The 7,717-nt window shown below is 52.1% G+C and overlaps 1 protein-coding gene across 1 annotated transcript in view; it reads right to left on the reverse strand.

Moving 5' to 3' along the window:
• The window catches only part of LOC122154132 (homeobox protein PKNOX2-like), an 89,002-nt gene extending 86,019 nt beyond the window's left edge, over positions 1-2,983 (reverse strand). Inside the window, 1 exon segment of the mRNA XM_042800686.1 lies at positions 2,877-2,983. The gene's annotated coding sequence lies outside the window, so the exon portion shown is untranslated.
• Positions 2,984-7,717: the final 4,734 nt, after the last annotated feature.

A 7,717-nucleotide genomic window follows, 5' to 3' on the forward strand; every position in this document is an offset into this window, starting at 1 on the left:
AAAAGGGAAGACTTTCTTTAAAAAAAGACTTCCTTTAAAAAAAAAAGACAATTTCCTTAAAAAAGGTTATTTCCTTAAAAAAAAAGGAGATTTCCTTTACCCACCCCATCTCCCCTAGAAATGATGGAGGGAGAATGGAAAATGTTCCTGCAAGCCCTGCAGGGATGCTAAGCACAACTTTTTTCCCCCACACCATGATATCAGGGGGGTGTTTAATGTTATATATATATATATATAGATCTATAACATGCTATATCTATAATGTTATAGATACAGCATGTTAAAATTAATAAGGTTATGGGACACCCCCAATGCTGGTTTTGGGGAGCCAGGGCTGCAAACTGCCTTTTAAGGCAACTTTGGGATGATGGGGAACACTGAATCTCCTTCCTGATGCCACCAACTCCCCTATTAACCTCTCCTGTAATTAGCCGCAAGCAATTAACTTTTGCCCCTAATGAAGGAATTTCAGCACGGGGAGTTAAATAAAATAGGAGGGAGGGGAAAAAAAAAAATAAGGGGGAATCCCAGTCCCAAATATATCTACTCTGCATGGCTTAACCCCCCCCAAAAGGTGTTAAATTTTAACCCAAATCACCCAAAATCCAATTAATTCACCCAAATCCCTCTCCTCGTCTACATGGGGCTGAAAACAGCCCCTGAAACATCAGACCCCAAAGGCTTTGGGGTGCCTTTTTTTTTTTTTTTTTTTTTCAGGGAGCACCCCCTTTTCCGCAACGGGAAGATGCCAAATACGCCAAGTCAGCACTTTTGGAGGCGAGACGCCCAAAAGTTTCGCCGAAGCCAGGTCTGCCAAGCCACGCACCAGTTTTTCCCCCACTCCCAAAACCCTTTAGGATTTAAAGGTAAAATAAGTCTAAAAAAAAAACCCAAATTAAGCCATTTCCCCTCCTATTTTCTGCTTCTCCCCGGCAGACAGCTGCCCCCGCATCCCGTCCAAAAATAATCCATCCCCCCCCCTCCTTTCCCTTAATCTAATCTCCCCGGCTGGGAGTTTGAAAATATCCTGCTGGGTTTAGGGTTTCCCGTTACCCGGCGAGCAGGAAGATAGTGGGGAAAAAAGATCCTTGTAAGCGAGAAAAACTGGGAAGAGCCCAAACAAAGAGCCGGAGCCAAAGCCCAAGTTGAGCTTCGATGCCCGGCGAGGACCGGGATGAAGGGGGGGGGGGGGGGGGGAGACACTGATCCCTCGGTAAAACTTCCCGAGCTGTGCGATGCCACCGGCAGAGCCGCCCTCCTGCAGATGCAAACGCACTAAAAAATTCACAAATACATTCAAAATAATAATTATTAATTTAAAAAAAAAAAAAAAGCGCTCCCCCCCCCCCTTTGCAACGCTGTAAAGCTGCTAAAATTGATTTTTTTTTTTTTTTTTTTAGCACTTATCCAACCCTGCAGGCATATGAGGGATGAGCCGGCAGGGGGTTGTCCCATGGAACCATGGTGGGGGAAGTGGGGTGCACTGAGAGAATGGGGTGCACCAAGGAAAAAGGGGGTGCACGGAGGGGTTTATCCCCGGGAGAAGCGGCGGGCTGCGGCACGCTGGCGTGGGCCGCGTTTTGGTGCTGGTGTCGAGCCCGCGTGGGGCCCTGCAAGGCAGCACGGTGCCCCCCCCCCCCCCAAAGTGGGTGCCCTGTGGGTGCTGGGGGTCCACCCTAAGGTAAAAGGGTGCCTTGCAAAGCTGGGGGGGGGGCTGCAGACAAAGCATCCCCCCTCCAGCCCGTTGCACCCTCCCAGCCCCGTTTGCACAGGGGGGGGCAACTTTCCAGCTGCAAAACGCAATGAGCCGGAGGGGGGCTGCAAACACCGGGGCGGGGGGGTGGGCACTGGAACGGGTTGTGGGGGGGCTGCAACTGGTTGAGGGGCTTGCAACCCCTCGGGGGGGGGGCTGCAATCGGCTGGTGGGGGCTGCTGCAAACACACCCCCCCCCAAAGGGCACTGCAACCGCCTCGGGGGGGGGGGGGGGGGGGGGGGGTGTGCTGCAAACAGCCGGTGGGGGTTGCAACCGGTTGGAGGGGTTGCAACTGGTTGGAGGTCTGCAGAGGGTATTGCAACTGGGGGGGGGGGTTGCAAGCCCCCCGGGAGACATTTCAACCGGTCGGTGGGAGTGGGGAGGGGGGGAAGGGTCTGCAGCAAGTCCGAGGGCATTGCAACTAGCCTGGGGGGGGGGGGGGGGGGGGGGCTGCATCCCCCGGGGGGTGGTTGCAACCGGCCAGGGGGTCTGCAGGGGGTATCGCAACCGGGCCGGGGTGGGAGGGGGCATCGCAACCGGCGGGGGTTGGGGGGGGGGGGGGGGCAGCCAGTCCGAGGGCACTGCAACCGGCCGGGGGGGAGAGGGGGTTGGTCTGCAACCCCCCTGGATCACTGCGACACCCCCCCCCCCCCCCTTCCCAAATCATCGCAACTGGCAGGGGGTGGGGGGTACTGCGACCCCCCCCCCTCCCCAAATCATCGCAACCGGCCGGGGGGCTCACCGCAGAGAACCGCAACGGCGGGGGCAAACCGCAGCCCGGGGCGGGTTGGGGAAAGGGGGAACCGGACACCGGGGGGGGGGGGGGGACACACCCCCCCACACACACACACACACACCCCCCCACGCTGCAACCGCGGCCCGCGCTACCCCCAGCCCCGCACCGGGGGGGGGGGGGGGGGGCGATGCGCAACGACAAGTTACTTCCCGCACCGGAGGGGATGGAAAGCAAAGGGGGGGGGAGTGTGATAGGGAGGGGGGGGGGGGGGGGGGGATGTCCCCGCCGCCACACGTGCCCCGCCGCCCGGGCCGCTTTGTCCGCGGCGCTCGGCGCGGCTCCGCCCGCCCCCGCGCGGCGGCCCCGCCGGTGAGTGACAGCCCTACCTGCCCGCCAATCTTCATCACACCGACACCCGGCTCCTCTGACAGCGCGGCCGCCGCTCCGCCGCCCGGCCCCTCCGCCGCCCGGCCCCTCCGCCGCCGCCGCCGCCGCCGCCGCCGCCGCCGCCGCGACACGCCCCGCCGCCGCGCAAGCCACGCCCCCCGCCCCGCCGCCTGCGGCACGCCCCCCCCCCCGCCCGCCGACACGCCCCTTCCCCTCAGGCCACGCCCCCCCATCACCCGAGCGCCCCCTGCTGGCCGACTCTCCCCCACCCCACCCCTCCCAAATATTTCCCCCCTCACTCAGACCCCCCCCCCCCCCCCCCCCCCCACACACACACACTCCAACCCCATCAGGGTCACCAACCACCCACCCGAAGAGGGGGACTGGGGGCGACTCACCAAATCCCCAGCACGACCTTCCCATTTAGGGCATCCCCCCCCCCCAAAATTCCCTCCCGCGAATGTTTCCCCCCCCCCCCCCAACCCCAGGCGCTTCCTGTGGGATTATCCCCCCTCCTCGAGGCAAAACTCTCTGATTTTTGGGAGCACCTCCTAATTATTATTAAGGGGGGGGAGGGGGATTACTGACAGAGCTGCCCCCCCTGCCCGAATTTTGGGCTGCATGAGACATTAAACCCCTTGCCTCCCCGCAAGGACCTGAAGATGAGGTTTCCCTGCAGTCGCGAGCACTGGGAACACTGGGTTCCTGCAGCCAAATCTTCCCACATTTTATTGAGTAAGCCACACAGCTGGATTTTACCGGATCATCCCAGCCATGGTTCAGTTTCTCCTCATTTTCTATCCCCTTCACCGATAAAAAGTGCCATCAAAACCGGGTTTGGTAAGAAACACTGAATTTCTGCCCATTTCCTAAGGAATATTGGATGGGATATCATTCAAAAGAGCCCCGGAATTATTTCGGGAGGGGTTAAAATTGACTATGAAGAGTTACAGCAGGACGTACGAGCCAGAGGCAATAAATGATGTGTAAGGGATGGCCATAGGGTCAGTGATGTGATGGGAAAGGTGGAAAATGAGCTTAAATTTAAGGCAAGGAACCCAGAAGACAGTAATTTTCCCTCCTGAGTTCCCCAGGGTGAAGCGACCACTTGCAAACTCTCATTTCTAAAATCCTGCTTCCAGCTTATCCCCCCCAAAAAAAAACCCTGGAAAATATTTGCTCCAATGTTTCCACCTCCTACTTCAGAGCAGCCTCTAAAATACGGTGGCCGCCTTTGGATTGGTCATTGGAGAGCAACCAAAAATCAGTGGTTCATCCTTGGGCTCCATCGATAAAATAGAGATAAAATAGAGACGCAGCAAGTGGTTGGGATGCATCCCCCCCACCCCAAAAAAAAAAAAAAAAAAAAAAGGAATCACTACATCATGTCACTGGGCCAACCAGTGGAAGCTCAGAGCTTCGCCCCGATCCTTTGGAGAGGTTGGGGCAAAGATTTATAGGAATTTCTTGCCTCATAAATCAGCCAACGGGACGGTTTGCCCCCCCCTCATTACTATTCCATGGGAGCGAGCAAAGATGAGGAGTCATAAAGCTGTCGCCAGTTGTTTCTGGGGATGCCGAGCCAAAATATTTCGTGTTTTGAAGAAGCTGGAGAATTTGAATAGGAGAGGTAAGGGGAGGCGGATGGAAACCTCCTCACCTTGGTATTACAGGATAATCCGTGCTCGGCATCTCATTTTGAAAAACAGAAATGAAAAGAGGGCAGGCACAGGCAGGGTGGGTCTTAAGCCCCATCATCGCCGAAAATATCAGAGTGCCCAATAATTTAGGGTTGTCCTGATGCAGGGCTGCTTCTTCTGGTGCCAGCAGCAGCGGGCATCCCATGTTTGCTCCTCGGGCATCTCAAGTTTGCTCCTTGAGCATCCCATGTTCGCTCGTTAAGCATCCCACAATTGATCCTCAAGTATTCCTCTTCCCCAATTTCTGTTCCCGATCGCCAAAGCAATTTCTCTGCTGGTTTCGGAACCTTGTGCTCATCTTCCAGGAAAAGTAGCCAGGCCTGTGTTTTTCCTCCACAAATGCAAAATCAGGCTCTTCCCTGGAGAGTTTTTTCCAGAGGTTAATTATCATCCCTGGCGCCTGGTTTCCCAGTTGAATTGGCTCCGCTTCAACATCTAGCCATGGGGTCTTGCTGGTTTTTTTCGACAGTAAATTAAAAGTCTCCTGCACTCAGCCTTGGGTTTTGGTTTGGTTTTTTTTTTTTTCCCCAGAAAAGTATCTTTCTACTGTAACAGGTCACCTCTGGATGGTCTTTTTTCCATCGGCTCTCATCCCACCATCCCTGAGCCCCTAGATCTGCAGGACCTGGGATGTTGAGCAGCATCCCTGACAGGATGCAGAGCCTGGCTCCCACGGGGGGCCCAGCAGGTACCAACCTGCTTCTCCCCACCCTGGACCACCCTCCAGTGACTGCAGCCCGGGGATGCAGGTGGTACCCAGCTGGAAGAGACATCCAAACCCCCAAAACCACAAAACCCTTGATCAAACACCCTTACCCCAAGCTGCAGCACGAACTGCTGGAAACCCCTGAAATTAAACCCCCCTTCACCTGAGAGTCCCCCAAATTTTGTGGGTTGTGCTGTTTACCTGCCCCAAAGCTGGGGCGCTGGCATCTCAGAGGGATGGTTTTCTGCACACTCAAAGTCAGTGTCGTAAATATATAATTACCACAAACTAATCTGCTCTAATTCAAGAGTATGTGGACGGTTCCTTCTCAAAAGTGACGAGCTTTCAGAGAGAGTTTGCTAAAATATTAAACATTTGGCAAGAGTGGCGACATATATAACCAGCAATATTTACATTTTTACATAACGGGCTTCAAGAGAAAACAAATTACACAAAATATAGTGGTTTAGTCTCCATCGTTTGACTGCTCCTCCATAAATAATTCAATTCTCTTTCCAAGATTGCATTATTGCTTGTGTCGGATTTCTCTAAGAAAACTGTGACGGGATACTCTGAAAAATACATAAGAGCGAAGCCAAGTAAATTATTAAATGATAGATGTTAAAAACAAGACGGGGTTTTATGATGCAGCCACAATTGGGGCTGGGCTCCTGTGGCTGAGCTTTGTACCTGAGCCTGGCTTAAGCACTGTGACAGGTTAAAGGAGTAAGAATTACCCCAAATTGCACACTCACTCCCTGGGAGGCTGTCTTGCCCCCTCAGGAGTTAAAGGATGCTAAAAAGGGATCCTTACAGAAAACTTAGGACTTGTTTCAGATCAGATGCTACTCCAAGCTGTCCTAGCTCAGACGTTGGTTGTACCCACCAGCCCTTCATCCCTCCAGCACGGGCACCATGCTGCAATCGGGGGATGATTCTTAATACAAATCACCCAGTAAAATTTGTGTCGGATTTTTAGAAGACATTTAGGATACAGATATTTTCCCACATCTTTCAAAACACTCTCCAGTTACAAGTTATGAGTTTCAAGAAGAGAGGAAAAATATCAGTGTCATCCAACACAGCCTTAAAAGCAACATAATTAACCTGGGACCAGGCACACGGACAGTTGTCTGTCTGAACCCAAAGCTGCTTGCATCGAATCCAGGCTGAAGTTAAAGGCTTCCCCAAGTTTTAACTATTGACCTGATGGAGGGTGTCTATTAAAGCTGATTTCCCTCAGTCTCTGGTACTTCAGATACCCACAGGATAACTCCTTTTCTTAAATATGTTTATTTTTTACCTCTGCACATGATTTTCCTGGGAATAATAAGAGAGCAAACCCAAAAAGATTTATGGCACCAAGGCGACAGCATTATTTTTGAAGCCACTGTGCATTTTAAATAGTCTCAGACACACAAACAAGAGCAAGTGACGTTATGACGATTTAACAACTCCTAATAGATAAATACACGGGAGAATATAATTAAAGACATTATCGATAATGCATAGGCACAAGAAGGATGTATTAAGAATAAGTGATCAATGCTGGGATGGCTCAATATTCCCGGAGGTTTCCCCATGTGAGATTAAATAAGAGTAAAGCTTATTTCTTGTGCAGGATTGATGGATCAATAATAAAGAAAGCTAAAGTCAAAGGAAAAGATTTTTGCTTGTCATTGCCTCCACCAAGCATCTGAGATCAAGTGGGAAAATACATGAAAAAATGGGATTTCTCCCCTCCCCATGCCAGCTGAGCAGGTATTAATGATGGCTCGTTGAGCTGGGAAAGCACTTTGGGGTCTTTCCAGAAGAAAAATGCTGAACAAATGGCAGGTGATACGTATTTTGGTTAGAAAATCCCCGCTGCCAACTTGCTCCTTTCAAATGTTTAATTTCAAGGCATAACAAGTCTGCGTCTGGTTCTTGCTGCTCCTTCAGACTCTCCCATGCAAAGTTACTGCGAGCATCCGACTGACTGATCCCTTCCCAAGCATTTCCAGGGATAAAAAATAAAAGGAGGATCTGGATGTTTAAAGCAACTTACCTTCAGCACTTGGGCAAGCTTTGGAGTCTGTTTTCTGGAGGCGATAGCAGCCAGTTAAGATAGGGATGGGCTGGAGGGATACGAACCAGGGGGGATTAAAAAATCTAAATAATCATAAAACTACAGCTTGTACAAACACTGTAAAAAACCCCCTGGGGCTGACTAATGGGATAAGTCAGGTAAAGCAATAAAACTCCCCCAACTTATTTTTCACTTGGATATCTGCAGTAGTTGGGTACCAGACAGCTGACAAAAGTAACATGGAGATGCTGAATTCTGCCCTTTTAAATTTTGGCTCCACCTGAGATGTTTCTTCACCTTGGCTGGGCTTCAGCATCCCTTCCCCATCCTCGTTTTGATTCAGCCTGCGATGGGAACTCAACCTTC

This window comes from Tyto alba, unplaced genomic scaffold (assembly GCF_018691265.1).
Source record: "Tyto alba isolate M040663 unplaced genomic scaffold, T.alba_DEE_v4.0 Super-Scaffold_32, whole genome shotgun sequence".
Lineage (NCBI taxonomy): Eukaryota > Metazoa > Chordata > Aves > Strigiformes > Tytonidae > Tyto > Tyto alba.